Source organism: Bos grunniens, chromosome 8, assembly GCF_055505025.1.
Source record: "Bos grunniens cultivar Pamir isolate PY7600 chromosome 8, Bosgru_T2T1.0, whole genome shotgun sequence".
NCBI lineage: Eukaryota > Metazoa > Chordata > Mammalia > Artiodactyla > Bovidae > Bos > Bos grunniens.
Window position 1 is genome coordinate 43258469 of NC_141172.1, and position 27132 is coordinate 43285600.

At 41.5% G+C, this 27132-nt stretch overlaps 1 long non-coding RNA gene across 4 annotated transcripts in view; it reads left to right on the forward strand.

The window, feature by feature from the left end:
- LOC147366989 (uncharacterized) overlaps nt 1-25857 on the forward strand; it is a 44415-nt gene extending 18558 nt beyond the window's left edge. For 2 of the 4 annotated variants that reach the window (XR_015169693.1, XR_015169692.1), the window contains exon 3: nt 2508-2645. This is a non-coding gene — a long non-coding RNA (uncharacterized LOC147366989). Of the gene's footprint in view, nt 1-2507; nt 2866-25722 lie in introns of those variants that run through there. The other 2 variants (XR_015169694.1, XR_015169695.1) reach the window with 2 other exon arrangements.
- The last annotated feature ends 1275 nt before the right edge of the window (nt 25858-27132 follow it).

The window sequence follows — 27132 nt, forward strand, 5'->3', positions numbered from 1 at the left end:
CAAATCTAGATTCCAAAAATCTTAGGTCACCTGGGGTCACTTTGACCTGGGAGAGCTTGGGGTTCTGAGAGGCCCATGGGCTGTTCTAGGACTGAGTCCGCTGCTCTATCAAGGACTATTTTAGTTAGAGTTTAGGAAGAATTTGAGCATCCCCCGGGGACTTAACTCTATTTATAACATTGTTTCTATGGGAAAAGTGTTTCAAGTGACAATTTAGAACAGAATTCTTAGAACACAGTCTTTCTGCTGTTGGAGACTGCAAGTAATTATTTTTTCGTATATAGAGATGATGTTGAAGTTTTTTTTTAATGCATATAAGTATAAACAAATAGAACAAGAAAGCAGGTATTGCTTCTTGCATTTTCTGGCAAGTTTTAAAAATTGAGGGATTTTTCTTTTTAAGAAGAAAATATTTTTATTTCAAAAGGTATCATTTATTGAGTATTTACTATTTGCTAGCCACTGAGTTTAAGTCTGTTTGTGCATAATTTCATGTAATCTTCATAACAATCCTCTGAGGTGGTCTAATAAAGAATCGGACCCCATTTTAAGAAATTATTTATTTATTCATTTTGGCTGCATCAGGTCTCTGTTGCAGCTGATGGGATCCTCCCTTGAGGCTTATGGGCTTAGTTCCCCTGGCATGTGAGATCTTAGTTCCCTGGCCAGGGATTGAACCCACGTCCTCTACATTGCAAGATGGATTCTTAATCATTGCACCTCTAGGGAAGTCCTTGACCCCTTTTTTGATGCTTTGCTGCTGACAGCTGTCAGGCCCCACTTTGCCCTTTTACCCTACATCTTGGCAAGCTTATTAAACAAACAAACAAATAAAACACAAGCGCTCCGTACTTTGGTGCTGCTGGGAAATTAAAACAATGTAAACCTGCTGTAAGTGGGAACCCTTACTCCAGCCCCGCCCCTCATCATAAAACATCAAAGCCAATGTACCTCCCTTGTGCCCCTAAACTGTTCTTGGAGTTGCTTGGGAAACCACCTTAGAGTCCCCCAGAAAACCTCCTTATGTGAGTCATAAATCTTCCCAGACCCTCTTCGTGTGTCTGTGTGACATCCTTGGTCTCCACATCCAAACCAAATTTTGAGTGAGGGGTCCATTTCATTTCTACACAGTGACCACAGCAGGTGACTACAGTCTCAGTTCAGTTCAGTCCAGTCGCTCAGTCGTGTCCGACTCTTTGTGACCCCATGAATCGCAGCACACCAGGCCTCCCTGTCCATCACCAACTCCCGGAGTTCACTCAGACTCACGTCCATCAAGTCAGTGATGCCATCCAGCCATCTCATCCTCTGTCGTCCCCTTCTCCTCCTGCCCCCAATCCCTCCCAGCATCAGAGTCTTTTCCAATGAGTCAACTCTTCGCATGAGGTGGCCAAAGTACTGGAGTTTCAGCTTTGGCATCATTCCTTCCAAAGAAATCCTAGGGCTGGTCTCCTTCAAAATGGACTGGTTGGATCTCCTTGCAGTCCAAGGGACTCTCAAGAGTCTTCTCCAACACCAGTTCAAAAGCATCAATTCTTCGGTGCTCAGCCTTCTTCACAGTCCAACTCTCACATCCATACATGACCACAGGAAAAACCATAGCCTTGACTAGATGGACCTTTGTTGGCAAAGTAATGTCTCTGCTTTTGAATATGCTATCTAGGTTGGTCATAACTTTCCTTCCTTTTAATTTCATGGCTGCAGTCACCATCTGCAGTGATTTTGGAGCCCCCCAAAATAAAGTCTGACACTGTTTCCCCATCTATTTCCCATGAAGTGATGGGACCGGATGCATTCTCTATTTTCCAGAGGAAAAAAATGAGGGTTAGAGACATGAAGCTGCTTCCAAAGGTTACCGAGCCAGATAATAGTGTCATCTTAACCACTCTGTTCTTTCTCTGCTTCAGATCAGATGAGCTTGGTCTTTTGAAAACTAGCGAATAAAGTTGCATTGAGGGCTTATACCTCTTGCTAATAGCTAACATGTATGGAACACCTACCTGTTCCAAACCCTTTCCGTGCCTTAACTCATAGCATCCTTTTAACAATTCTTTGAGTTTTACACACCATTATTATCCCTATTTTTATAGATGAGGAAACTGAGAATCAGAAAACTTAAATAACTTATGGAGGGTCGATCAACTAAGAAATGGCAATGCTTGGAAATGAAATGGGCAGTCTGGCTCAGAACTCAGACTCTTAGTCATAGGGCTTCAATGCCTCAGACATAGTGTACAAATAAAGAAGCTGCTGTTAACCCAGGTTACCAGGATTGTATTCTTGCCACTTCTTATGTAGACAGCACTTGTTAAAATGCTATATTTAATGCTATATTAAGGACAAATTCACGGATTTCATTAAAATGAAAATGCTATATTAATGACAAATTCACAGATTTCATTAATGCTCTTATCCATATGTATGTCACTCAATATTGTATACTTCTAGAGGGAAAGGCCAATAATGTGTTGTCTTTGACATTCCTCTCCCTTCCCCCCTATAAATAGGAGACTGTTTTTGAGACAATGGAGGCTCAACAAATACCCTTTGAATAGCTTCAAATCCACGGGTGTTGCGGAATGAATCCCATGGGGTTTTACCTTCATCCTAGATGCTGCATTACACATCATTGCAAACAGGCCACGACTCTTCTGCAATCACCATGGAAACTCTCTAGAATTCTTGTTCTTTGTCTTGTGCCATCTGTCTGACTAAAGCTGTAACTTGGAAAATAATGATCTGTAATTTCTTATAGGAAAGTATCCCAAATTCACCAGGAAATAATTTTTTTAAAAAAGAACCATCTGCTTTTCCTTCAGGCTTTCCAACAACTTCTCTGCAGCCTAATAAATAAAACTATCCCCATTTTTTTTGTGACTGGTTCACCCTACATATCTATTGGGTTTAGAAACCCAGTTTTTGGATGATTAGGATTAAACAAACAAAAACTACAAATCAAAGAATATCAGCATAAATTATAGCACTAGAGTTGAAACAATTGTTAAAACTAGTCTCTTATTCAATCTGGGTACCAGAGAAGGTTTGCTTCTTTTAAATCTTGGCCCCGACCTTGTCTCTCTCAAAACCCTTGGGCAGTAAAGATTTATAATTTGCCCATGAACAAAGCTAGATGAATAGTGGCTTCCATGCAGAACTGTCAGAAGATAAAGGAGGGTGGGAAAGATTATGATGAGTAAAACTTTACATAGTTAAGTGTCAAATGTGTTAATTCCTCTGAAGAAACAGATGGAAGTTAGTAAAGTATTGGAATTGGAAGGTCTAGCTGCAGTGAGTGGGGCTTGCTCTCTAGTTGCGGTGCTCAGGCTTCTTATCCAGATGGCTTCTCTTGTTGCAGAGCACAGGCTCTAGGGCATGCAGGCGTCAGTAGCTGTGGCACGTGGGCTTAGCAGCTGTGGCTCCCAGGCTCTAGAACATAGGTTCAATGGTTGTGGCACGTGGGCTTTGTTGCTCCATAGCTTGTGGGATCTTCCCAGATCAGAAATCGAACCTGTGTCTCCTGCCTTGGCAGGCAGATGGATTCTTTACCACTGAGCCACCAGGGAAGCCCCATGGAATAATATTTTAATTTTAATTTTGAAATAATTTCAAACTTAGAGAGAAGTTGCATTAAGGGTAAAGAATTCACGAATACTTTTTACCCAGATTCACCAATTAACACTTGCTACATTTACTTTATCATTCACTCTCTCTCTCTCCCCCTCTCTCTCTATACATATATGTAAGTAAGTAAGTGTAAGTAAGCGTTAGTCGCTCAGTCGTGCCCAACTCTTTGCGACCCCATGGACTGCAGCTCACCAGGCGCCTTTGTCCATGAGATTTTCCAGGCAAGGATACTGGAGTGGGTTGCCATTTGCTTCTCCAGGGGATCTTCCCAACCCAGGGATCGAACCCAGGTGTCCTGCACTGCTGGCAGATTCTTTACCAACTGAGCTACAAGGGAAGCCCATACATATATGTATATGTATAATATCACATACGTGTCATATAATGAAAGTCTATGTGTGTGTGTGTATATATACACACACACATATATATATATATATATATACACTAATCTTTAGTTCTTAAGGTGTGGTCCTGGGAATAAGTATCACTTGGGTAGTTGGTAGAAATGTAAATTCCTGGGCCCCACCCAGAACTACTAAATCAGAAATTCTGGGACTGGCACCCCCTCCAGGAGATTTGGAGATTACCTGGATTTAAGAACCAGTCCTGTGGCAGAACACTTGAGGGGAAATTGTTCTGAGCACTTGCTATTTTTCTCATAAAACTAGAGTAGTTTGGAAGTGTAGCTTAGTTTTTCTAGGGTTATTGTTCAGTTGCTAAGTTGTATCCAACTCTCTGTGATCCCATGGACTGCAGCACACCAGTATTCCCTGTCCTTCACTTCTAGGGTTGACTGTGACATTAAAGAAAAAAAAAAACAAAACACAAATTAAAGGTTTAATAGAAAAACAACAACAAAAAAATAAAGTAAGTAGACTATTTCATTTAATGGAGAAATAGGAACATTTGATCTTTGCTTTGGTTGGATTAACTGTGCAATTGATATAAAATGAGTAATTTTACCTTATCACCATTTTAGTTATCTGTTTATAAACTAAGATTTTGATTTTAGTCTTAAACATACTTCACCCACAAACTGCTTAGCATGATGTAACTTAGACTGAGAAACTAGATATAGACTTTGAAAAATAAATATTTCTGTATAGACTAAAAAAAAATAAAATAAAATAACCATTGTTAAAATTTTCTCCAGCCCACTGAATTCACGTAAAGGAACTCCATAGGCTCAGGTAAGTTCTAAGGGCTTACAGCTCTAATTCAGGTTCAAATACAACTTTCCAAATTATTGCTTGGAATGGATTCCTTTCTGTGTACTTAATCCCTCTAAAATTGTTCTAACTTTATTCTCACACTCATACAGAAAAATCTTACAGAAAAATACAATCTTTACTGAGAAGCCTAATGACTCTATACATTACCATGTTCCCCAAAGTGGCTTATTATTTTCAGAGGATGAGAGTTCAAATTAAATCTAGAAAGCCGTTTAATAAGATTGTCAGACTTTGAGATAATCGATGAATTCATTGACTGTGTACAATTTCATTAGTCTTTACAATCACAAAATCACATTTATCCCTTTGAATAAATGATTCAGGGTTTTACAACCTGCAAAGTGAAGACTCCCAGCTTGAAAGTGTGTGTGCATGTGTGTATTTGAAAATGGAGACTGTCTTTACAACCATGTAACAGGTTGACATGGTTACATAATTATTTATTTCTATAGCCTGTTTCAGTTACCAGTCATCATAAAACAGGCGGATCATGGTTGTGTATAAAGAGCAAGGAATTAACTTCCAAAGAAATAACACTGGAAAGCATTTCTTTGGGCTGTAAAGTCCGGGTACACCTCTGATCTCTGTGGGCCTAGTCCTTTCAGAGAAGTTCCTTCAGAGTTACGAGAATATGACAATTAAGTCTTCCCAGGTGGCTCAGTTGGTAGACTCCACCTGACAATGCAGGAGACCCAGGTTCGATCCCTGGGTCGGGAAGATCCTCTTGCGTAGGAAGTGGCAACCCACTCCAGTATTCTCGCCTGGGGAATCCCATTGACCAGTGGGCTACAGTCCATGGGGTCAAAAGAGTCAGACACAGCTGGGCACGTGCACACTGTAAGTCAAATTACAATAAATAGCTTAAATTTCAGAGCCTAGATAGTGATACATTTATTTCAGAGAGAAGTCAATAAAGAGGAGGATGGGGAAGGAAGGAGGAGTGGGAAGACGAATAATAGTAATAATAATCAGGGACAGTTTCTTAGAGTGCTATAAAATGAAATCCTTCCTGTATTTACAGTTTTTGTGTGAAGAGGGGAAGGGCTTTATAAGCTGTGGGATTTTGATAGTATATTTTGTTTTTATTCTAAAACTTCAGAGATCCCCATCTTACGACATCTCAGACAACAAAGATGGTTGAACAGATGAATAAAGGACACAACCCTAATATATTTGAGGATTCTTTTTTTTTTTTTTTAATCCTTTCCTACAGGCAAATCGCTCTTTTGGAAACTGACCAATATCAATACTCTCCTTGTGACTTTGGTGCTACGTCTCGTCTCCTCCTCCCAACAATCCCAGCCATCATTTATATTTAAAAGTCTTCCAACCTCCTGCTCGTACCACCCCCGCCCCATTCAGTTCTCTCTCCTTAGGATTCACTTGGACAGCTGGCAACTCTGTCCTGTCCTAATTTCAAGCTCAAGATCCGGCATGTGAAGTCAGATCATGTTTCTGATGTGACCCATGAAAGATTAACAATACAGGTTTTATGGCAATGTAATCATAAGAACTCTGAATTTGGGGTCCAGAAACCTAAATTTGGCTGCTAATTAGTTTGTAACTTTGAACTCACACTAAAACTCATTGTCCTCATTTGTAAAATAAGTTGGTTGGAATAGGTGAACTAGAAAATATCCTTGACCAATCAACTCCTATGACATCTTTTCTCCTCCAGTTTTATTGAGATATAATTTACATATAGACTGTATAAGTTTAAGGTAAATAGCATAATGGCTTGTCTATATTGTGAAAAAATTACTACAAGAAGTTTAGTTAAGGGGACTTCCCTTTTTTTAAGACTCTGTGCTTCCAAGACAGGGGGGCACAGGTTCGATCCCTCGTAAGCAAACTGTGATCCCACATGCCATGTGATGTGGCAAAAAAGACAAAAAAGTTTAGTTAACATCCATCATTTCATATAGACACACATACACAAAGGAAACTAAAGGAAAAAAGAAAAAGGAAAAAAAATGTTTATTTACCTTTGTTGAGAATTCTTAGGATCTATCCTCTTAACAGCTTTCAAATATATCATATAGCAGTGTTAACTATAGTCATCATGTTGTACATGGCATCCCCAGTACTTATAACTGGAGGTGTGAAACTTTTGACCACCTTCATCCAGTTCTCTCATCCACTATCTTCTGCCTCTGATAACTACAAATTTATTCTCCTTTTCTATGAGTTTGGGTTTTTTTTCTTCTTCTTTTTTTAGACTCCACATATGAGATCATTGTTTGTCTTTGTGTGACCTGTTTCACTTAGCATAATACCCATCCATGTTATCACAAATGGCAGGATTTTCTTCTTTTTATGTCTGAGTACTATTCTTGCGTGTCTGTGTGTATATGTATGTGTGTATATATGTACATATATATACACACAGTAGAATAGTGTGTATATATATATTTCACAAGTTCTTTATTCATCCACTGATGGATACTTAAGTTGTTCCCATGTCTTAGCTATTGTAGATATCATGCTGCTATGAATGTGGGTATGAATATATCTCATTAATATCATATTTTTATTTCCTTTGTCTATATTCCCAAAAGTATAATTGCTGGGTCATATGGTAATGCTATTTCTAGTTTTTCGATGAATCTCTATACTGTTTTCCACAGTAGTTATAACAATGTACAACCCAAGCCAACAGTGCAAAAGGGTTCCCTTTTCTGAAAAGCCTCTTCAGCATTTATTATTTGTAGACTTTTTGATGATGGCCTTTCTGACTGGTTTGAGGTGATACCTCATTGTAGTTTTGATTTGTATTTCTCTGATAATTAGTGATGTTGAACATTTTTCTATGTGCTTTTTGTCCATCTGTGTGTCTTCTTTGGAGAAATGTCTATTTAGATCTTCTGCCATTTTTTTTTAAATTGAATTGCTTGGTGGTTTGTTTGTTTGTTTGAGCTGCACTGACTATTTCTATTAATAGATTTTGGAGATTAATCCCTTGTTGGTTGCATCCTTTGCAAATATTTTCTCCCATTCTATAGGCTGTCTTTTAATTTTGTTTATAGTTCTTTTGCTATGCAAAAAGTTTTTAAGTTTAATTAGGTCCCATTTGTTTATTTTTGTTTTTATTCATTACTCTAGGAGGTGGATCCAAAAAGATATGGCTGCAATTTATGTCAAAGAGTGTCCTGTCTATGTTTTCCTCTAGGAGTTTTATAGATGTGATCTTACATTTAAGTATTTAATCTATTTTGAGTTAACTTTTCTGTATGGTGTTAGAGAATGTTTTCCTTCTTTTACATGTGGCTGTCCAGTTTCCCCAGCACCACTTATTGAAAGACCATTCTCCATTGGATATTCCTGCTTCCTTTGTCATAGTTTAATTAACTGTAGATTTGTGGGATTATAACTGGGCTTTCTATCCTGTCCCATTCAACTATACTTCTGTTTTTGTGCCAGTACCATACTGTTTTGATTGCAAAATATTGCCTATATTCCCTGGGCTGTACAGTGAAAGTGAAGTGAAAGTGTGAGTCGCTCAGTTGTGTCTGACTCTTTGCAACCCTATGGACCGTAGCCCACCAGGCTCCTCTGTCCATGGGATTCTCCAGGCAAGAGTACTGGAGTGGATTGCCATGCCCTTCTCTAGAGGATCTTCCCAACCCAGGGATAGAACCTGGGTCCCTTGCATTGCAGGCAGACTCTTTAACCATTTGGGCCACCAGGGAAGCCCATATATCCTTGTAGTTTGTTTATTTTGTACATAGTAGTTGGTACCTCTCAATCCCCTACTCCTGTCTTGCTCCTCCTCCCTTCCCTCACCCCACTGGTAATCACTAGTTTGCTCACCGTGAATCTGTTTCTGTTTTGTTACATTCATTCATTTTATTTTTTAGGTTATGCATATAAGTAATAAGATACAGTCTTTGTCTTTCTCTGTCTGACATTTCACTAAGCATAATACCCTCCAGGTCCATCTAAATTGTTGTAAAGAGCAAAATTTTTATTCTTTTTCATGGCTGAGTAGTACTCCAGTGGGGTAGGGGGTGTGTGTGTGTGTATAAGTAGCACATTTCTTTACCCACCTGTTGATGGACACTAAGGTTGTTCCATATCTTGGCAATTGTAAATAGAGCTTCTGTGAACACTGGAGCATGTGTATCTTTTTGAATTAGTGATTTTGTTTTCTTTAGCTAGATACCCAGGAGTGGAATTGCTGGGTCATATGGTAGTTCTAGTTTTAGAACTATTTTAAGGAACCTCTATACTGTTTTCCAGAGTGGCTACACCAATTTATATTCCTTCCATCAATGTACTAGGGTTCCCTTTTCTCCACATCCTCGTCAATGGCTGTTATTTGTGGTCTTTTGATGATGGGTGTGAGGTATGAGGTGATAGGGCCTCCTTGGTAGCTTAGATGGTATAGAATCCACCTGAAATGCAGGGGACCTCAGTTCAGTTTCTGGGTCGGGAAGATCCCCTGGAGAAGGGATAGGCTACCCACTCCAGTATTCTTGGGCTTCCCTGGTGGCTCAGATGTTAAAGAATCTGCCTGCAATGGGGGAGACATGGGTTCAATCCCTTTGTTGAGAAGGTCCTCTGGAAGAGGGCATGGCAACCCACTCCAGTATTTTGGCCTGGAGAATCGCATGGACAGAGGAGCCTGGTGGGCTACAGTCCATGGGGTCACAAGGAGTCGGACATGACTGAGCAACTAAGCACAGCAATAGCAGGAGGTGATATCGCCTTGTGGCATTAATTTGCATTTCTCTGAGGATTAGCGATGTTGAGCATTTTTCATTTGCCTGTTGGCCATCTGTATATTTTCTATTCAGGTCTTTTTCCCACTCTTAATCAAGTTGTTTGTTTGATTTTTGATATTAAGTTGTATGAGCTGTTTATATATTTTGAATATGAATCCCCTGTTGATCATATCATTTGCTAATATTTTCTCCGATTCAGTAAGTTGTCTTTTCATTTTATCAATGGTTTACTTTGCTGTGCAAAAACTTTTAACTTTAATTAGATCCCACTAGTCTATTTTCGTCTTTGTTTCCTTTGCCTTAGGGACAGATAAAAAAATACGGCTATCATTTATGTCAAAGAGTATTTTGCCTATGTTATCTTCTAAGAATTTTATGGTTTCCAGTCTTACACTTAAGTCCTTAGGCCATTTTGAGTTTATTTTTTATGTGGTATGAGAAAACGTTCTAATCTCATTCTTTTACATGTAGCTCTTCAGTTTTCCTGGCACCACTTAATGAAGAAACGGTCTTTTCCTCACTTTAGATTGTTGCCTCCTTTGTCATAGATTAATGACAAGTTTATTAATGGGATCTCCATTCTATTCCATGATGTCTGTATCTGTTTTTGTGCCATTGTCATACTGTTTTTTATTACTGTAGTTATGTAGTATAGTGTGATATCAGCAAGCATGATACCTCCGGCTCTGTTCTTTCTCAAGATTGCTTTGGCGGTTTAGGGTCTTTTGTGTTAACATACAAAATTTAGAATGACTTTTGGTCTAATTCTGTGAAAAATGCAACTAGTATTTTGATAGGGATTGCATTGACTCTGTAGATTCCCTAGAGAAATTTGGTCATTTTAACAATATTAATTCTTCTAATCCCTGGAAACAGTGTATCTTTCCATCTGCTATGTCAACATCAATTTCTCTCATCAGTGTCTTATAGTTTTCCAAGTATAGATCTTTTACTTTCTTAGTTAAATTTATTTCTAGATATCTTATTCTTTTTGTTGTGATGGTAAGTGAGATTGTTTTATTAATTTCTATTTCTGATAGTTCATTGTTAATGTATAGAAATGCAACAGATTTCAGGGTGCTAATTTGTATCCTGCAACTTTACCAGATTCATTGAGCTCTGGTAGTTTTTTGGTGGTTCCTTTAGGATTTTTCTGAATTGTAGCATATCAAATGTAAATGGTGACAATTTTACTTCTTCCTTTCCAATTTGATTTCCTTTTATTTCTCTTCTTTGTCTGATTATTGTGATATTACAACCAGTTTAGACTGAGAAACTTGACCCACAAGAAATACATAACTCACTTAAGGATTAACTTTCTGATAGTAAAATTGGAAAGGAAGGAATTTTTCCATGTGGGTCTTCTGTAGATTTAGAAGTCAAAGATTTCACAGTGGGCATTGCAAAAACTATGTAGCCATAAGCAGTCTTCCAGGGAGAATGACAAAATGTACCCTCTGAATTAAACTTTTTAAAATTCAAGTAGTTATTTAACAAGCTGTAAATGTCTGTTTGGTGTCATAGGAGAGATCCTCGTGAATGATGTGCAAATGCCATCACCTGCCCGAGGGCCCTAAAAGCCATGGATTAGCTCTGGGCTGCATGGTTTGGGACATTTATTCAAATGACAAGGCTGATTTGGTCCTTAAGGAAAATAGAGCATTCATTTAAAGAAAGTGAAAATCTATTTTTCCCTAAGATGAGCCAAAAAAATTATGCAAATTCCATCCCACACAAGGTGTCACCAAAAAGCAAGTGTCAAAGGAAATACTTCTAATGGAAGAATACTGGCCAGTAAAGCTTAACTGCCCACTTTGCTTAAGTCCCTGATCTTTGCTAGGAGAGAAAGGTTCCTAGTTGGTTAATAAAGTAAACAATGCCACGCTACTGAGTTGACCATTTAGTGCTCTATGCCTGTAGGCAAGAAATATCCTTGGTAACATGTCCAGATCTAATGATTCATAGGCATTCAATACCTGATTATTGAATTGTCTCAAGAATAATAAGAATAATAAAACTTCAGAACTACTCTTCTGAAGAATGCTGCTGCTGCTGTTAAGTCGCTTCAGTCGTGTCCGACTCTGTGCGACCCCATAGACGGCAGCCCACCAGGCTCCCCCGTCCCTGGGATTCTCCAGGCAAGAACACTGGAGTGGGTTGCCATTTCCTTCTCCAGTGCATGAAAGTGAAAAGGGAAAGTGAAGTCACTCAGTCGTAGCCGACTCTTAGCGACCCCACGGACTGCAGCCTGCCAGGCTCCTCCGTCCACAGGATTTTCCAGGCAAGAGTACTGGAGTGGGGTGCCATTGCCTTCTCCAGTTCTGAAGAATAGTAGTTTTTAATTTCAGTAGGTATAGGGCTCTATAACAAACTAATGAAGGAGCTATTTGGGGGCGTTTTTGACTCTCTTTTACAACTGTTCTCTTTAGGGCTGATTCTATGCAAATTCTACATACCTCCTCACCCTGCAGTCTAAAGGCTATATTAAATCACCAAGAAACACCAGATCAACACATTTTTAAAATCAACATTAACTTTAGGTTCATTGGGCTCTCGTTTTTGGCATAATCAACTGGAAGACACCCTTGTAAAACTGTGTTTTGAAACATTTCTTTTCTAATTATGCTTTTATATACACAGTTGGCTTAGCTGGTAAAGAATCCACCTGCAATGCAGGAGACCCAGGAAGATCCACTGGAGAAGGGATAGGCTACCCAGTGCAGTATTCTTGGGCTTCCCTTGTGGCTCAGCTGGTAAAGAATCTGCCTGCAATGCAGGATACCTGGGTTCAATCCCTGGGTTGAGAAGACCCTCTGGAGAAGGGAAAGGCTAGCTACTCCAGTATTCTGGCCTGGAAAATTCCATGGACTGTATAGTCCATAGGGTTGCAAATAGTTGGACACAACTGAGCAACTTTCATTTATAGAGTTGGACAAAATGTCTATTTCCCCTAGAGAAAGAACCATCAGCATAAACAAAGGTAGTAAAACTACTTCCTTCATTTTGGTCTTTATTTCTTTCATTCATTCATGTACATAATAACTCATTAACTACATAACCTACTGGTTGCTGAAAAGTATAAAGTGACAGAAATGTAGTTTCTGTCCTCCAGAAGTATGAATTTGATTAGGAAAGATGAATAAGTAAATAGTCACTGAAATATGTGATAGAGAAAATTATTTGAGGATAAAAAAATGATTCTGAGCAAATGAGGCAATGACCCAAAAGTCAGGGAACAGAGAGAGATGAGGGAGCAGTCACAGCAGTGGGTTGCTTGAGTCTGCCCAGCAGAGACTAGGAAGAGGAGGAGGGTTATTCTACAGGGGACTGAGAGAGTATGTAGAGCTCCTGGCTTTTCTATTTCACATGAGCCTGAGAATCTATGGGAGAAAGAAGGGGAACTGCTGCTCTACTTTGGGGTCAATGTGATGTCCATGCTGAAGAGAGAGAAATGCAGAAGGGAAGCTTGCAGTGAAAGGATAAGCCCCTAGTTGGGTAATAAAGAGCTTAGGAATTAAGAATGAATATCCAGATTTATGAAGAAAAAATTAAAATGTCTTCAACTTTTTTATCTTGATTTTTAATGATGACTTGGGTGGGACATGATTTTTGTTCTTTAATAACAGCAATTGGTGGACGGCATATTCAGTTATGTTTTTCTGTTTGTTTTGGTTCAGTCAATTATGTGGTCATTTAGCTACTTTTGGGATTTTGGGTGATTAAGACTTGCTATTTTCTTTCAGATATTTAGTGTCCAGACTCTGCCCCAGTAGGGATGCTCTGTATCATTGACCCACACAGTCTAAGATGGATATGGCAGAAATGCATCCACAGACTCTGCATATCCAACTATGGGGAAGAACAGAAGGAATCCTTGTGGTTTATAAATGTATCTTTTAAGGTCACCCCTACCTCCCAATGGGCTTTCCAGGTGGTTCAGTCAGTAAAGAATCTGCCTGCAATGCAGGAGATACAGGAGATGTGGGTTTGATCTCTGGGTCAGGAAGATCCCCTGGAGGAGGGCTTGGCAACCCACTTCAGTATTCTTGCCAGGAAAATCCCATGGACAGAGGAGCCTGGTGGGCTACCATCCATAGGGTTACAGAGAGTTGGACACAACTGAAGCAACTGAGCAACCAACCAACTGCTTCTGAATGCATATCCTAGAACAGAGACGAAAACACATCTAGGATGTACAGCTCTGACCAATCGACTGTGGGCCTTGCAGAATCTCTGTCGGGAAGGGTTCTGCTGCTGTGCACAGACTATACTGGTAGAGACGCATGTTTTGACTGTGGATCTTGATACCACGTCTAGCTTTGCCACAAGATAGTTGTGTGATATTACAGGAGTCATTTCACCATCCTGGACCTCAGTTTCTTCACATCTAAAACACAGAAGTTAGGTTATCATTTCGTTCAGCCTTACCTTCAAATTCAAGATATGAAGAGGACTTTTTCTTTTACAGATTAATTCTCAGCTACTTCTTGTGCAGTTTACCAAAAAAAAAAAAAAAGGACCCTGGACACAGCATGTTAAGAAATAATTCATTTTCAACCTTAAGCTAATTTAATGGCAGGCTCTATTTTGATAGAGTGACAGTAAACGTTTGACACTAACCCACAATTCATTGTGACCATGTGTGCACATCAACATGTGAGACGTTAATGGTCTGAGTTGAAGCTGTGGTTGGGTGAGGCCCTTAGTTCCTACTTAGCTGCGTTTTCCATCTTTTCATTCTTTCCTTATTTGTTGTTCTTTCTGTCTTTATTCTTTTTGCTCCACTCAACCACCTTCCTTTTGAATCACGTTCCCTGGAGTCATAAGGGGACTGGATTCCTGCCTTGATGGAGGGCAAGGCCTAGTTCTCAGCATTTGTGTTTTGGTAGTAGATAGAAATGCTGGAGGATGGGTTGTTAGAGGGAAAGGTTATAGGGGAAGATGTCCAGATGAAGTTCTCAAGACAGAGAACCAGTTCAGTTCGGTCGCTCAGTCATTTCAACTGTTTATGACGCCCTGGACTGCAGCACACCAGGCTTCCCTGTCCATCACCAACTCCCCGAGCTTACTCAAACTCTTCTCCATCGAGTCGGTGATGCCATCCAGCCATCTCATTCTCTGTCGTCCCCTTCTCCTCCTGCCCTCAATCTTTTCCCAGCATCAGGGTCTTTTCAAATGAATCAGCTCTTCACATCAGGTGGCCAAAGTATTGGAGTTTCAGCTTTACCATCAGTCCTTCCAATGAACACCCAGGACTGATTTCCTTTAGGATGGATCGGTTGGATCTCCTTGCAGTCCAAGGGACTCTCAAGAGTCTTATCCAACACCACAGTTCAAAAGCATCAGTTCTTCAGTGCTCAGCTTTCTTCACAGTCCAACTCTCACATCCATACATGACCACAGGAAAAGCCATAGCCTTGACTAGACGAACCTTTGTTGGCAAAATAATGTCTCTGCTTTTGAATATGCTATCTAGGTTGGTCATAACTTTCCTTCCAAGGAGTAAGCGTCTTTTAATTTCATGGCTGCAGTCACCATCTGCAGTGATTTTGGAGCTCAAAAAAATAAAGTCTGACACTGTTTCCACTGTTTCCCCATCTATTTCCCATGAAGTGATGAAGATATAGTAGCACTGAGATCAGATCAGATCAGTCACTCAGTCGTGTCCGACTCTTTGCGACCCCATGAATCGCAGCACACCAGGCCTCCCTGTCCATCACCAACTCCCGGAGTTCACTCAGACTCACGTCCATCGAGTCAGTGATGCCATCCAGCCATCTCATCCTCTGTCATCCCCTTCTCCTCCTGCCTCCAATCCCTCCCAGCATCAGAGTCTTTTCCAATGAGTCAACTCTTCACATGAGGTGGCCAAAGTACTGGAGTTTCAGCTTTACCATCAGTCCTTGCAAAGAAATCCCAGGGCTGATCTCCTTCAGGATGGACTGGTTGGATCTCCTTGCAGTCCAAGGGACTCTCAAGAGTCTTCTCCAACACCACAGTTCAAAAGCATCAATTCTTCAGTGCTCAGGCTTCTTCACAGTCCAACTCTCACATCCACACATGACCACTGGAAAAACCATAGCCTTGACTAGACAAACCTTTGTTGGCAAAGTAATGTCTCTGCTTTTGAATATGCTATCTAGGTTGGTCATAACTTTCCTTCCAAGGAGTCGTCTTTTAATTTCATGGCTGCAGTCACCATCTGCAGTGATTTTGGAGCCCAGAAAAATAAAGTCTGACACTGTTTCCACTGTTTCCCCACCTATTTCCCATGAAGTGGTGGGACCGGATGCCACGATCTTTGTTTTCTGAATGTTGAGCTTTAAGCCAACTTTTTCACTCTCCTCTTTCACTTTCATCAAAAGGCTTTTTAGTTCCTCTTCACTTTCTGCCATAAGGGTGGTGTCATCTACATATCAGAGGTTATTAATATTTCTCCCGGCAATCTTGATTCCAGCTTGTGTTTCTTCCAGCCCAGCATTTCTCATGATGTACTCTGCATATAAGTTAAATAAACAGGGTGACAATATACAGCCTTGACGAACTCCTTTTCCTATTTGGAACCAGTCTGTTGTTCCATGTCCAGTTCTAACTGTTGCTTCCTGACCTGCATACAAATTTCTCAAGAGGCAGATCAGGTGGTGTGGTATTCCCATCTCTTGAAGAATTTTCCACAGTTTATTGTGATCCACACAGTCAAAGGCTTTGGCATAGTCAATAAAGCAGAAATGATGTTTTTCTGGAACTCTCTTGCTTTTTCTATGATCCAGCAGATGTTGGCCATTTGATCTCTGGTTCCTCTGCCTTTTCTAAAACCAGCTTGAACATCAGGAAGTTCACAGTTCACATATTGCTGAAGCCTGGCTTGGAGAATTTTGAGCATTACTTTACTAGCGTGTGAGATGAGTGCAATTGTCAGGTCTTAATTTCCTTATCTAAGGAGATAAGCCAGGTCTGCAGGAATCTGTAGGAACTACAAGGACCACCAGAACATCCTTGAAAGTGTCTTCTCCAAACTTAGCCTTACCCAAAGGGTATCTGAGGGCATTCCTATTGGCTTGTTTCTCAGGGCTGTCTCTGCTCCTTTGTTTGGAAGAGCAGCAGCAAAGCAGCCTGAAGATGATGGTCCTCCAACTTAGCTGCTCAGTAGACTCCTTAAGGAAGCTTTTGAAAAATAGTAATGCCCAGTCCCCACCCCCAAAGATTCTGGATGAATTGGTCTGGTATAGAATCAAGAACTCATTTATGACTATGTTTTTATTCTTTAACTATGTATTTTTATTTGGCTGTGCTGAGTCGTAGCTGTGGCATACAAACTCTTAGTTGTGACATGGGGGATCTAGTTCCCTGACCAGGGATCAAAGCTGGGTGGGGCCAGAGTCTTAGTCACTGGATCACAAGGGAAGTCCCTTATGAGTATGTTTTTTAAAATTCTTCATGTGATTCAAGTGGAGAACTGAGGTTGAGAGAGGACGAGAAGGGTATTATGCCTAGTGACATGAGCCAGACAGAGAATGACAAATGCCATATGATATGTGGAATCTAAAAAATACCACAAACTACTGAATGTAACAAAAAAGAAACATACTCACGGATACAGAGAATGAGCTAGTGGTTACCAGTGGGAAGGGAGGGAGTTGCAATATAGGGGTAGGGGGTTAAGTGGTACAAATGACTATGTCTAAATAAATAAGCTACAAGGATATATTATACAACACAGGGAATATAGCCAATATTTATTTTATAATAACTTTAAATGGATTATAACCTCTAAAAATTGTGAATCACTATGTTGTTTACCTGAAACCTACATCGTATTATAAATCAACTACACCTCACTAAAATAAGTAAATAAAAATTTAAAAGCTGCTCATGAAAGAAAGGATGGTCCACATCAGAAGTAACCCACTGGTGGCCTGTGAAGCTAGCATATGGACTGTAGATATATTTTGTTTGGCCAAAACAATGTTAAAATAAAAATTATCAAACAAACAACCCTGAATCTGAGTACCTTTTCAAGAGGCGTGACACTCAGCAGGCTTCTGTAATTTCTATTATTGAACACTTGCTTGGTGTTTAGTTATACAGCTGCTGGTTTGCTGAGACAAATGTACAGAAAGCCAGCTGTTGTCCCCTCGTGAGAGGAAGAACACTGGTAGAGCGGTAGTGATCATGCTGGGGGCGATGGAGTAAGGAGGTCATCAGAAGCTCACAGGTAATCCACCTGAAATTAAGACTCCTCCCTTCCCTGAGTTCCTACCCATTAGCCACACTGTTTTCATGGCTAGAATAGCGCTCCAGCCCCAGTTATATGACAGGTACTTCCGGGGGAAAGGGTCTCGTAGGATGGGTCAGTTTTATGGATGTTAATTGGACCCTGGTGCTAGAGGATCATGCAGCAGAGGTGCAGCACATGGAGCCCACTCCAGAAAAGCTTCTTTTTAGGCGCCTTGTTTGGAACAGTGAGTTGAGTCTGGGCAGGGACCCAGAAAGACTATTGTTGCAGGCTTCTACCAGCAGCATTGACTGGCAATGGGAAATATTCAGCAAGGTCAGGAGCAGGGCCTGTGCTCACATGTAGACAATCAGGAGACATAGGATGCACTCACACATTGGGACTTTCCTGCCCCCTTCAGTATTTCTCAATATATAGGAAATCTCTTTCTAGAAAATTACTAACACCCGTTATCTCAAACTGTCAACACAGATAGTGGTACTAACCCATCTTTTTTCTACAGCAGGTATTGACTCATTTTCTTGGCATCAGAGATTCTATCACAGTTTTCAGCCTGCTGCCCCTGCTCCTACGCTACTCTTCCCAGCTGCAGGGCAAGGCACACTGTAGATGTCAATGAATGGTAAATGGGTTTGGTTCATTCCCAGTTCCATGTTTGTATACTTACAGGTTGGGCTATACAAATCTCACAATTCACTTGGTGATCACACATTACTACTAGTAGTGAAAGCTCAGAAGTAATCGTAATTCCTCAGCCATAAAAAAGAAGGAAAGAATGCCATTTGCAGCAACATGGAGGGACCCAGAGATCATACCAAGTGAAAGAAGTCAGAGAAAGACAGATATCAATCGATATCACTTATATGTGAAATCTAAACTATGACACAAAATGAATCTATATACAAAACAGAAACAGACTCACAGACATAGAGAACAAACCCATGGTTACCAGAGGGGACAGGGCGAGGGGAGTGATAAATTAGGAGTGCGGGGTTAACAGATACAAACTGCTATACATAAAATAGATAAGCAACAAGGATTTACTATATAGCACAGGGTACTATATTCAATATCTTGTAATAATATTAACATATATCTCTACATTCAGTTATATGTATATTACAAAGTGATTCAGTTATATATACTTGCTTTTGAACTGTGGTGTTGGAGAAGACTCTTGAGAGTCCCTTGGACTGCAAGGAGATCCAATGAGTCCATTCTGAAGGAGATCAGCCCTGGGATTTCTTTGGAAGGAATGATGCTAAAGCTGAAACTCCAGTACTTTGGCCACCTCATGCGAAGAGTTGACTCATTGGAAAAGACTCTGATCCTGGGAGGGATTGGGGGCAAGAGGAGAAGGGGACGACAGAGGATGAGATGGCTGGATGGCATCACTGACTCGATGGACGTGAGTCTGAGTGGACTCCGGGAGTTGGTGATGGACAGGGAGGCCTGGCGTGCTGTGATTCATGGGGTCGCAAAGAGTCGGACATGACTGAGCGACTGATCTGATCTGATCTGATATATAACAATCACTTTGTTGTATACTTGAAACTAATATAATACTGTAAATCAACTTTAATGTTTTTTAAAAAGAAGTAATTATGGTGTGAATTAGCTGTACATCTTTAAACTGCCAAAGCCAGCCCCAGTTTGTGGTCAGGACTTCCATTTCTGCCTCCTTGAAAAGTTGTTACAAGGGTCAGTTCAGTTGGTGTCTTAATCCTTTAATTCACTGTGTACCCGTCTGGTTATGTCCACAGTGAAAAGGGCACATAAGCGGACAGACCTGCATTCAGATTCAAATACGGTGGAAAGGAAGTGGCCTGGGTTCCCTTTCTGCTTCAGGCACTGTCGCCCCTCGCCTTTCCAGACTCAGTATGCTGTTCCCTCAACTGCTGGGAACATAGCTAAGTGTCAGAATGTACTATTTTTTTGTTTGTTTGTTTGTTTCCTTGTTCATTTCTAAGACTCTGAAACACACAAGACTTATGTAACAAAGTCTGTATACCAGGATCTTATTTGGGTATGATTTTTGTGGCAGTTTCTCCCCAGTCTTCTAGGCTGGACGGCACAGGTGAGCTATGCATGAAACCCTCAGATTCACTGCACGTTTTTTCTACAGGACAACCCATGTTAGGGGTCCATCAATGGGAATGTAAGAAAGGAGAGTATCTTTATTTGAACATAGCTACCTCCTTGCTGCTGCTGCTACTGCTGCTAAGTCGCTTCGGTCGTGTCCGACTCTGTGCGACCCCATAGACGGCAGCCCACCAGGCTCCCCCGTCCCTGGGATTCTCCAGGCAAGAACACTGGAGTGGGTTGCCATTTCATTCTCCAATGCATGAAAGTGAAAAGTGAAAGGGAAGTTGCTCAGTCGTGTCTGACTCTTAGTGACCCCATGGACTGCAGCCTACCAGGCTCCTCCATCCATGGGATTTTCCAGGCAAGAGTACTGGAGTGGGGTGCCATTGCCTTCTCCGAGCTACCTCCCTATAGGAAGACAAAATTTCTACCAAAAAACTAGACCCATTTTGACTAAAATAAGCCTCACGAATGGAGGTCATTCTGGTTTTAATCTTTGCTCCTTCTTCTGGGATAGTGGATGGTGATGCAGTTCTCTGACTGTGAGCAGTTGGGACAGAGCCACTTTCTTGTTTATGAGGTTTTCACACATCTGTGTATTCTCTTCATCATCATGTAAGATATTTATGGGCACAAAAACTTATCTTCTGGGCTGTTTATTGCCACTCCCCATGGGGAGACTGACTTCGATCTCTTCTTTTTCTGTTCTCACATTGGACTCTGAATCACCTTCTCATGTTGCCCTGGGGATGGACTTGCAGGGTTTCATTTGCTCTTGGGTCACTCAATGATAGGTGCAGGGTCACATTAAACCCCTTCCTGTCCATTCTAAGGCCAGGACCAGGACCACAGTGGTCACATCTTTCTTGAGGTCACACTCACGCATGGGTGATTCCAGTTCTTTGGAAGGTTTGACTCTGGAAACCAACCCAGTTCTGCTGTCTCTGTCATCGGAGGGGCCTATGCCCAAACCCCAGTGTCCTGGATAAGGAGAAGTTAGCTCTCTGGCTGAACAATCTTTCTTTACCAAAATCTAATCCATAGAGCACTGGGTAAAGGGGATGTAAGTACACATAACATAAAGCAAAAACTGGCACCATGTGTGCCCTTATGGAGGGGTGGGGGCCTTGTACTTGTTCGTTGATCCACTCATTTGTTACACCCTCAGTGAGAACTCGAGGGGACACCCCTGACACACTTCCCAGGCCCCAGCTTTTCTGTGCTGCAGGGCTAGCTGCTTACGGTGTCACCTTTCCTCCAAGCTCTGACTGTGGCTGCTGAAGTCATCTTGTCTGCTTGGAGAGTGGGAGTTTATTACCCACTGTGCACTCCCTGGCCTCTGCCGCTCGGTGACTGACCTCACTGTGGGAGGGAATATTTGGAATACTGCCTTCCTTGCCTCCCAGAGGGACAAACTCTGAGGTGCAACTGACTTTCCAGAGCTCCCCTGGGACTCAGAGACCAGGACTTTCTTCTGCCATTGCACCATTTCTTGACAGCATCCTCTTCTCTCTCCAGCCTCCCTGCTTCCTTAGCAGTTTCTCCCAGAAGCATGTCCTTAATAAATCACACACACTTACATTTCTTGATTCAGGGTCTGTTTCTAAGAAAAAGCCATCTAAGAGAAGTACCTTCTATATGCCAGGCAATGTGATTATGTTCTAGTGTGAGAGACCACAATAGGAAAATTAAAAATAAAATATATCGGTTTTAAAACGTCATTTGACCAACAAGGACCTACTGTCTAGCACAGGGAACCGTGCTCAATGTTATGTGGCAGCCTGAGTGGGAGCGGAGTTTGGGAGCAAATGGATACATGTATATATACATGGCTTAGTTGCTCTGCTGTGCACTCGAAACTATCACAACATTGTTAATTGGCTATATCCCAATATAAAATAAAAAAGAAATTTAAATGTCATTAGGCATCTTGGATCTGTAATGAAATACATGCCGTGCCAGTCAGTGTCATTAAAAACTTAACTTACCTACAGGTAAAAGGTCTGTTCTCAGGAAGCTATATGACTAATGCTGATGAAATTGAAAATGACACAAACAGACAGAAAGATACACTGTGTTCTTGGATTGGAAGAATGTACATTGTTAAAATGACCACACTACCCAAGGCAATCTACAGATTCAATGTAATCCCTATCAAAATACGAATGGCATTTTTCACAGAATTAGAACAAATAATTTTAAAATTTTGTATGGAGACACAAAAGATCCTGAATAGCCAAAACAATCTTGAGAAGGAAGAACAGAGCTGGAGGAATCATGCTCCCAGACCTCACTACACTACAAAGCTACAGGCAGCACACCCCCACTTCATACCTTGTTATTTGTACTCTCAATCATAGACCCACCTTGCCTCTCTCCTCACTGTGGTCTTTGCTCCCATCTTGACTCTGGTTCAGATTCTCCTCCAGTTATGCTCCCCTGGCTAATATCTGCTTGCTCTTCCATTACCGCTGGGCTGGAAGAAGCACAAGCTGGAATCAAGATTGCCGGGAGAAATATCAATAACCTCCGATGTGCAGATGACACCACCCTTATGGCAGAAAGTGAAGAATAACTAAAGAGCCTCTTGATGAAAGTGAAAGAGGAAAGTGAAAAAGTTGGCTTAAAGCTCAACATTCAGAAAACTAAGACCATGGCATCTGGTCCCATCACTTCATGGGAAATAGATGGGAAAACAGTGGAAACAGTGGCTGACTTTATTTTAGGGGGCTCCAAAATCACTGCAGATGGTGACTGCAGCCATGAAATTAAAAGACGCTTACTCCTTGGAAGGAAAGTTATGACCAACCTAGACAGCATATTCGGAGAAGGCAATGGCACCCTACTCCAGTACTTCTGCTTGGAAAATCCCATGGATGGAGGAGCCTGGAAGGCTGTAGTCCATGGGGTCGCTGAGGGTTGGACACGACTGAGCGATTTCACTTTCACTTTCCCTTTTCACTTTAATGCATTGGAGAAGGAAATGGCAACTCACTCCAGTGTTCTTGCCTGGAGAATCCCAGGGATGGAGGAGCCTGGTGGGCTGCCTTCTATGGGGTCGCACAGAGTCAGACATGATTGAAGCAACTTGGCAGCAGCAGCAGCAGCAGCAGACAGCATGTTAAAAAGCAGAGACATTACTTTGTCAACAAAGGTCCGTCTAGTCAAGGCTATGGTTTTTCCAGTGGTCATGTATGGATGTGAGAGTTGGACTGTGAAGAAGGCTGAGGGCCAAAGAATTGATGCTTTTGAACTGTGGTGTTGGAGAAGACTCTTGAGAGTCCCTTGGACTGCAAGGAGATCCAACCAATCCATCCTAAAGGAGATCAGTCCTGGGTGTTCATTGGAAGGACTAATGTTGAAGCTAAAACTCCAATACTTTGGCCACCTGATGCAAAGAGCTGACTCATTTGAAAAGACCCTGATGCTGGGAGGGATTGGGGGCAGGAGTAGAAGGGGACGACAGAGGAGGAGATGGTTGGTTGGCATCACTGACTCAATGGACATGGGTTTGGGTGGACTCCGGGAGTTGGTGATGGACAGGGAGGCCTGGCGTGCTGCAGCCCATGGGGTCGCAAAGAGTTAGACACAACTGAGCGACTGAACTGAACTTCCATTACCACTACCTGCAAGACCGTTTTCTGTCAAACAGTAGCCTGCCCTCCCAGCAGTACCCAACCCGAACACTAGGGGCCAGTGCTTCCAGGCCAGGGAGTAGAATCCAGCCTACCCTCCCTCCAATCAGGAGACAAAAGACAAAATAGGATTGCCTCCAAAGCTCCCCGCTCACATGATCAGCCGCCCATCCTAAACAAAAAAGTCTTTTAACACTTTCATTTTTTTATTTTTATTTTTTTAGTTCTTTTCTACTCTTTAGGTACGGATTCCATGGATGCTAAAAGGCATGCATGTATTCAGACAGGAGATTAAGTGTTTTGCAAACAGGGAAAGAATTCAGATATTCCCGCTGGAGCCTATTTAACCTATGGCATAAAGCAAAATTCTAATGAGCTCTGTTACCTCCTTTCTGAGTCCACAGCAGATTGGAGAGACGTGAAGTCAACAGTGGTGTTAGAAATGGGCGATAAGACAGGGACAGAACAGGTGAAAATGGAAATAGAAGAGCTCAGAATGTAGGACAGGCAGTTCATATGAAGGCCACTAGGCTTGTAGTAGGAAAACGTTGGATAACCGTACTCAGACCTCTGCCACTTCTTAGCTCTTCATTGCCTTATTTACGGGCATAGAGTCATTTTTCACAAGGAGAAATAGGAGCCTCCTAGGAAATGATTAATGTTGGTCATTGTACTTTGTCATAGAAGGCAACAAAGAAAGTAATACACCTTTTAAAAACTGTTAATCTTCGGGTTAAATAGTAATAGCATTTGCTAAGTACAATGTGTTAATATATTTATTTGCATGCGTCCTCAGTTGTTTCTGACTCATTGTGACCCTGTGGACTGTAACCCAGCAGTCTCCTCTCTTTAGGGGATTTCCCAGGCAAAAATACTGGAGTGGGTTGCCATTTCCTTCTGCAGGAGATCTTCCAGACCCAGGGATCGAACCTGAGTCTCCTGAGTCTCCTGCATCCGCAGGCCAATTCTTCACCACTGAATTGTCATAACTCTGCAAGGTGGGAACTATCAGCACTCTCATTTTATAGGAAAGTGAGGTTTTGAAAACTTAAGTCAGGTGCCTGCCTGCAGGTGCCTGCCTGGTTAGCAGAACCAGCACGGGAAGTAGGCATCACAGCCCACATCTTTAATCATTATCTTCTATCTGCAAAACCTGACAAGTTATCCTGGTCCATGGGTTGCACTATCAGCTCTTGGGAGCGTTCTCTTTATTCATGGACCATGTCTGATAAACAGGGCTATATTCTACTACTTAATTTGGCTAATTCCAAGAGGACGTTCAAAGTCACAGAATAAATAGAACATCAACAAGTATTTTTTTAAAAAGACAATTAAATCATGAGAATTTATTTGATTCTGCTTCTAAGACATCTCGGTGTGTGGAACACGTCCACAAGCTCTGGCGGAGGTGACTCGTGTTTACCAGTCCCTCAGGTCAAGTTAGGGTTAGGGTTACTGACCAACTTCACTTTCACTTTTCACTTTCATGCATTGGAGAAGGAAATGGTAACCCACTCCAGTGTTCTTGCCTGGAAAATCCCAGGGACGGGGGAGCCTGATGGGCTGCCATCTATGGGGTCACACAGAGTCGGACACGACTGAAGTGACTTAGCAGCAGCAGCAGCAGGTCAAGTTAGTCTTTGCCAATCCCCGGGCGCAGTCCAGGTCTCTGCCCTTATGAGAAATGTGGACACCTTCTCCTGCCCTCCACAAGAGGGCGCTGGGTTTCCCAGTACAGGACCCACCCAAGTGCCAAGAGACCAGCTGAAACAGGACATAACCACTAGAGGGAAGCAATGAGGTCCCTATGCTTCATTCTTCCCTGAGGTTCAAATTTGTAGTATTTGTTTTTGATGTCATCATTTTAAAGATGCTCGTATCTGAGAGACAAATTTTATCGTACGTGGATGGTGCCAGAGAAAACCGGACTATGCAAACCAAGGGGGCACACTTCAGCTCAGCATTTCTATCTCATCAGGGTGAGTCTGATATCAGCAGCAGTTAACTTCTCAGCAGGCCCCAGGTACAGCTTACCTAGTAGAAAAGGCATTTTCTTCTGCTCAGTCTACTCATAAACATTTTGCAGGATCTACTGAATCCATTAATTTTTTCCCTGTTTCAAGAATGCATCATCAATCACGAACAACTGCAAAACATCACATTCTTGTCGTTTCTTTTTTGAGGGAGTTGGAGTGAATACAGAAATACAAGACACTAGAAGTGGGGTCAAGTCCGCACAGAAGTAGCCCACATAGTCATCAGATGAGTCATCTGTGTTCTGAAGGAACTGTGCCGCCTAATAGCACCACCTGAAGACTCTCTGCCAGACGGCAGAATGCTCCATCAGGTAAGCAATGGAAAGAGCTCTAAAGTGATTGACATAATGGGGATGATTACTCTGGGTTTGATTTTTCAAGTGCCCTCTTCTGTACATGTGGCTAAGAACACATCGCTCGAATGGATACAGTTAAGATTTTAACACGAATAGAAGTGGGAGATTGAAGACGGTTCAAGATGTTCTTCAATATGGACTAAAAAATGGCCGTTTAAAATGATGCTGGGGAATGTATTTATTTATATGGAAAGATAGTCACAGGATATTAAGTTTTCTAAAGTGGGTTCTAAAGCAGTATGAGCCCACTTATGTAACATAAATTTATATCCATACATTGAGAGAAGTCTGAAAGGCATAATATCTCTGGATGGTAGTATTATAAGTGTTATTTCTTTTTTCTTTCTTTTGCTTATGCATGTTTTCAAATTTTTCTACCCCAACCATGTATTACATGTACAATTTAAAGTTCACCAAAATATACACTTTATATCATTTGCTCTGCAACGGTTTGTTCAGGTAGAGTCATCTGCTCTTTTTACACAGGATGGTCTCAGAATCACACAATTTTTATCTGTCTGTACTTATCCAGATCCACAAGGTTGAATTAAGAACAAGCAGGAACAATTGCTGCTTTCACGAGATGTTGTGTTTGTCATCTTGCTTTCAGAAGGCAAGTCCATGTCTCCCAACTGTCTGTTTAAAGTCCCTAACGCCAACCCAGCTGTCTGACATGTCCCATCTTACTCTCTTTCCCCAGCTCTGTTCTTACATAGATTTTTTTTTCACCCCCTGCAGGGTGCCAGGCCATTGCTCAGTTTACCCATAAGCAGGTAAACTCTATCCTCTGGCCTCACCCATCGAAATCTCCATCCTCCAAGGCCCATTTCAAATGCCTCTTCACTGGAAGCCTTTCCTGAACTCCCATAGGCTGTGAGCAATTCAGTGTTGCAGGGGTGGGAGTCAGGGTGAGTGAGTGGTGAAGCCAGATGATGCTCCTGTGGTCTCTGCTTTTCATGGGTCCTTCTTAGGAACAGTAACTACATCAGTAAGCAACCAGCAATCCCCATCACCACCCCACCAGTAAAAGCACCTTTATAAGGCGAAATGACATAGCTTAATCAAGAATACATACAAAAATAAGAATTGGACTCTTATTAAAATGTTCCATCATAACTCACAGGTTGTTTAGGAGAATTTCAAAAGCATCTCTGAACACAACTCTCCCTCTAGAGTCATAGCATAGGTTTTGGCAGAAATA